We start from the raw sequence: 6,669 nt of genomic DNA, 5'->3' as shown, positions 1-6,669 counted from the left end.
CCTCCCAACATCTCAGCACACATACTATGCAGTTCAAATGATTTGTTTTCAACAAACTCAAACTCTGACTCTGACATTTGTATCATTTTTTTCTTTTATATTAAGACCAATTATCACCAATATTAACTGATTACACTGCAACTATAAAGCGAGCAAAAAAAAGCTATGGACACAAGTTTGGAAAATCTGAGTAAACATCTCGGTATATATCCATGAAATGTGTGTTAGAGTTTGGATTATTTAGCTTTATCATATTTAACAAAGTCTTGAAGTATTTTAAAATCCATATGTAAAGTGTTCTCAGCTTTATTGAACATCAAACATAGTTTGCCATGTCAATATGCTGTTGATTGGTTTTCGTTGATATTGTTATTTAATGATAACTAACCATTACCTGTAATATTTAACTTTAAACGCACGTCAAATTATTTAAGTTGTATTTATTACCATACACTAACTCACAACGTAAATATTTGCTAGCTGTGAACTTATTTCCCTCAATGAATCTGTGACTTTAATTTTTTTTTTGATCTTAATTTCCTTTTCTTTGGACAGATGTGGCCGTAGCGTCAACCTCCATTTCCAATGCAGCCAGTGTAATCTACACATCTGGTGGATCGGCACAGACCATCAGCATCACACTGGGATTAACAGCACCTGCAGGTACTGATGGAAGTGTCACGAAGATAGACGTATACTTCACCAATAATGTTGACTTTAAAGCCAGTGGAATAACAAAATCTAATGCCGTGACGAACACATTTGGTTCAGCGATTACCGTGACAGCTGGTTCCACTGATGACAAAAGCTTCATTGCCGATCAGACAGTAGATTTAACTATAGATGCAGCCAACTGTGCAGATTATACACATGTATGCGTTGTTATCACTGCAACTGGTGATATAGATGTCTCCAATGACTTTGGTTGTCTACCTTTCGGTACAACTGTTGGTACTGAAGCTGGAACAAAGGACTGCAAAGGTAATGCACACTTTAATTGACTCAAGTTCTAAGTCTCACCAATATATTTGGAGACATAATAATGCTTATCAAGACGATAATGTATGTTCATATGTCAAACATAGGCATCTTTAAGATGCAAAACTATTTGAAAATGCGAACTACTCTTGTAATCATTGACTGTAGAATTATATGTATCATGTTCTTAAATTTGTTATTGAAATCATATAAAACTCCTCTCAACTTCTGACCTTTCAACATCCCAGTGTATATTCTCTGCAGCTGGATTGACCTTTTTATTCAACAAACTCAAACGAAGACTTTGAACTTGTATTGCATATTTTCCCTTTATATTAACACCAACTCTTTTCACCAAATTCAACAGATTACACCACAACTATAAAACGAACAAACGAATAAAATTTGAAAACAAGTTTGGAAGTCTAGTATTTGACCTTCAAATGTTTGTTAGACTTTGGATAATTCATATTGTATATGATTCAAGAAATGTTTGAAAATAAGTATTTTAAAATTTATTTCAACATTATTATATCCTTCATTGAAGATCAAACGTGGTTTGGCCTGTCAATATGATTAAAGACATTGTGCTGTTTCGATTTCGTTCATATTGTTATTTTAATGTCACCTAACCAATACCTGTAAATTATATGTAGTAATTTAAATTAATGTCTCCTGGTATGCAATGATTACTAAGTTGTATTTATGACAATACACTGTTTAAAAACTCGCCGATTATACTACTTTAATAATTATATCCTTCAATCAATCTCAACGACGTTCTAAAAAAATGTTTCTTAAATGTAATTTCTTTGGATAGATGTGTCAGTAGCATCAACTTCCATTTCCAATGCAGCCAGTGTAACCTATACAGCAGGTGGGTCGGCACAGACTATCACCATCACACTGGGGTTAACGGTACCCGGAAGTAGTGACAGACCTGTCACAAAGATTGGCGTCTACTTTACCAATAATGTCAATTTTAAAGCCAGTGGAATAACAAAATCTGCTGTAGTGGAGAAGACGTTTACTTCAGCGATTACCGTGACAGCTGGTTCCACTGATGTCAAAACCTTCATTGCCGATCAGACAGTAGATTTAACTATGGATGCAACCAACTGTGCAGATTATACACATGTATGCGTTGTTATCACAGCAACTGGTGATATAGATGACTCCAATGACTTTGGTTGTCTACCTTTCGGTACAACTGTTGGTACTGGAGCTGGAAGAAAGGACTGTAAAGGTAACTTAAATAATAAAAACGTCGAATTCTAAGTCACATAATATCTTTAGGGTATAATAATGCATAACTAGTTGATACTGTACGTTCAAATATTAAATACTGGCCTCATCTAAATGCACAACTAATTTAAAAAATCAACTTTTGTTGTAATTATTTATTGTAGCAACATTGTTATCGAGTATATTATTTTCAAAGTCAAATAATATTCCTCATGTTCTGACCTCCCAACATCTCAGCACACATACTATGCAGTTCAATTATTTTGTTTTCAACAAACTCAAACTCTGACTCTGACATTTGTATCATTTTTTTCTTTTATATTAAGACCAATTATCACCAATATTAACTGATTACACTGCAACTATAAAGCGAGCAAAAAAAAGCTATGGACACAAGTTTGGAAAATCTGAGTAAACATCTCGGTATATATCCATGAAATGTGTGTTAGAGTTTGGATTATTTAGCTTTATCATATTTAACAAAGTCTTGAAGTATTTTAAAATCCATATGTAAAGTGTTCTCAGCTTTATTGAACATCAAACATAGTTTGCCATGTCAATATGCTGTTGATTGGTTTTCGTTGATATTGTTATTTAATGATAACTCACCATTACCTGTAATATTTAGCTTTAAACGCACGTCAAATTATTTAAGTTGTATTTAATACCATACACTAACTCACAACGTAAATATTTGCTAGCTGTGAAATTATTTCCCTCAATGAATCTGTGACTTTAAATTATTTTTTTTTATCTTAATTTCCTTTTCTTTGGACAGATGTGGCCGTAGCGTCAACCTCAATTTCCAATGCAGCCAGTGTAATCTACACATCTGGTGGATCGGCACAGACCATCAGCATCACACTGGGATTAACAGTACCTACTGATGAAAGTGTCACAAAGATAGACGTATACTTCACCAATAATGTTGACTTTAAAGCCAGTGGAATAACAAAATCTACTGCCGTGACGAACACATTTGGTTCAGCGATTACCGTGGCAGCTGGTTCCACTGATGACAAAAGCTTCATTGCCGATCAGACAGTAGATTTAACTATGGATGCAACCAACTGTGCAGATTATACACATGTATGCGTTGTTATCACTGCAACTGGTGATATAGATGACTCCAATGACTTTGGTTGTCTACCTTTCGGTACAACTGTTGGTACTGAAGCTGGAACAAAGGACTGCAAAGGTAATGCACACTTTAATTGACTCAAGTTCTAAGTCTCATCAATATATTTGGAGACATAATAATGCATATCAAGACGATAATGTATGTTCATATGTCAAACATAGGCATCTTTAAGATGCAAAACTATTTGAAAATGCGAACTACTCTTGTAATCATTGACTGTAGAATTATATGTATCATGTTCTTTGTTATTGAAATCATATAAAACTCCTCTCAACTTCTGACCTTTCAACATCCCAATGTATATTCTCTGTAGCTGGATTGACCTTTTTATTCAACAAACTCAAACGAAGACTTTGAACTTGTATTGCATATTTTCCCTTTATATTAACACCAACTCTTTTCACCAAATTCAACAGATTACACCACAACTATAAAACGAACAAACGAATAAAATTTGAAAACAAGTTTGGAAGTCTAGTATTTGACCTTCAAATGTTTGTTAGACTTTGGATAATTCATATTGTATATGATTCAAGAAATGTTTGAAAATAAGTATTTTAAAATTTATTTCAACATTATTATATCCTTCATTGAAGATCAAACGTGGTTTGGCCTGTCAATATGATTAAAGACATTGTGCTGTTTCGATTTCGTTCATATTGTTATTTTAATGTCACCTAACCAATACCTGTAGTAATTTAAATTAATGTCTCCTGGTATGCAATGATTACTAAGTTGTATTTATGACAATACACTGTTTAAAAACTCGCCGATCATACTACTTTAATAATTATATCCTTCAATCAATCTCAACGACGTTCTAAAAAATGTTTCTTAAATGTAATTTTTTTGGATAGATGTGTCAGTAGCATCAACCTCCATTTCCAATGCAGCCAGTGTAACCTATACAGCAGGTGGGTCGGCACAGACTATCACCATCACACTGGGGTTAACGGTACCCGGAAGTAGTGACAGACCTGTCACAAAGATTGGCGTCTACTTTACCAATAATGTCAATTTTAAAGCCAGTGGAATAACAAAATCTGCTGTAGTGGAGAAGACGTTTACTTCAGCGATTACCGTGGCAGCTGGTTCCACTGATGTCAAAACCTTCATTGCCGATCAGACAGTAGATTTAACAATTGATGCAACCAACTGTAAAGCATATACACACGTATGTGTTGTTGTCACTGCAACTGATGATACTACTGATACCAATGATTTTGGTTGCCTACCATTTGGTAGTACTGCTACTGGTGCTGGAACAAAGTTATGTGAAGGTAATGCCAACATTAATTTCCCAAATCGATCATTTTATTTCGTAGTTCATATTTTCAAAACCATACCCGAGAATATAAAGTGGCATTGGTATTATCTACATTAAACTTAATCAATACTGTTTTTAATAACATAATTTTCTCACTGAGTTGATTAAAAACACATTAAAATAAATTGTCCTAGATTATTTTTACAGATATAATTACCATTCTCCGAAATTAAACCGACTGATGTTATACAAGTTTTATAGCAATATATGATAATTGTTCATTGTAACATTGATGTATCTGACATAATATCATTGTAATGCTTAAATGAATTTATTTTCGTTTTTTGTTATTGCCGAACGTTCTAAAATGGATTTAGCAAGAATAGCAGATGAATGGAGAAATGAAGAATTTTTCAAACTAAACTGACCAGCTACAAGTTATTCTACATTTCAATATTTCAATATGATGACATTGTTTGTATAACAGCCTTCAATATCCCTTCATATTTGTGTAATTTCTATTGGTAAAATTTCATGTTCAATTGAACCATGGTATTTCGAAAAGTGGTTATGTGATAATATATATGCATAAAGGTTGGGTAAAGAGAACTTCAAATGATTTTGTGAACTAGGGCTTCAACAGATAACATAATTCGTATTTAGTCCTTTCTCGGGCATATTAAGATGACAACTTCTGTGTGGATTTACTTATTTACCAAAACTTAGGATCACTACAATCGGACAAGAATTTGCAAATGTTTCTTTGACACACACATGAGCTATCATTATATGAGAAGGTCAAAATATTGCTAAAGCATGAGTTATCAGAAAAAATAGATCAATTGTCATTGACATAACATTTGTTTCTCTGCATTTTCTCACAAAACCCCATATAATGAATGTTATTTGTCTTCAGGTGCTGGCTTTAAAGCTGGCTCGTTCTCTGTCACGGGTCCTTCTGGGTACAAATTGACTCATAAAACTGCCACCACCATAACCTTTGACGCTGCTCTGCTGAGTGCTGAAACATCTGTCGTTTCCATCACATCCTACAAACTGTACTTATCTGACAATGCTGATCTGTCTGCCACTGGAGCAAAACTATCTACTGCTATTGACGTCACAGGTGCACCAACTTCTGTCCCTGCCAATGCTGATGGTACTGCTAGTAAAGGTTTGACAACTGGTATGACTGCTAGCATAAAGATAAAGGATGAAGCTGACTGTAACACCTACACCAAACTTTGTATCAAAGTAGTACCAGGGGATTCTACTGTATGTATCGATCTCACCATTACCAACAAGGATTGTTCAGGTAAAACAAATTCAACTTACATAGTTTTAAATGTTAGTCAAAATATAAAGAAATCAAATGTAGTGATCAAAATGTGTTGTTGCTGTTGTTGTTATAGCTACATTTGAATGTGTTGTTTGATTTGTAACATGTATGCAGAATGTTGTCAATCCCGCTACAGCTGTGCAGTAGTAATTCATTAACTGTTCAAGAAGGGAAACCTGAAACACGTCAAATAGCAAACACTTTTATATCCAGTAGTATCTATTTCAAATCAACGTACGCCTTTTTATCGGTATTTTCGTAATAACTGTAATGTTAAAGAATTCATGTTCAAAACTTCCTTTTATTTGTAACTATTTAAAATTATATAGTTTTATCACTTTCAAATTCCAGGTGGCAATGGGGGTAGCAGTGTCATAGGAAGTGTCCTAACCATGTTCGGTGCTTCTGTTGTTGTCATGGTGACATGCATCATATAGTCAGCTAAATGGTACGTTGACAGTTCATTTTCGTTCTACCTTTTTGTAAGGTTATGTATATAATACATTATTTGTTCCCAAGAAAATAGAAAGTAGTGTACCATATTACAAAGTGTGATAATATCTGTCAGTGTAAATGTTCGTTTAATATAATACTGTAATACACTATGGCTAGAAAGAACGTCCAGTATAAGTAAAAGTAAATCAACCATGGATTTTTTTGTTTCAAAACACATTTATTCGGTTTAAATTTTATGTGTAT

Source organism: Glandiceps talaboti, chromosome 19, assembly GCF_964340395.1.
Source record: "Glandiceps talaboti chromosome 19, keGlaTala1.1, whole genome shotgun sequence".
Taxonomy (NCBI): domain Eukaryota; kingdom Metazoa; phylum Hemichordata; class Enteropneusta; family Spengelidae; genus Glandiceps; species Glandiceps talaboti.
Note: the sequence above shows the minus strand (reverse complement) of the source record.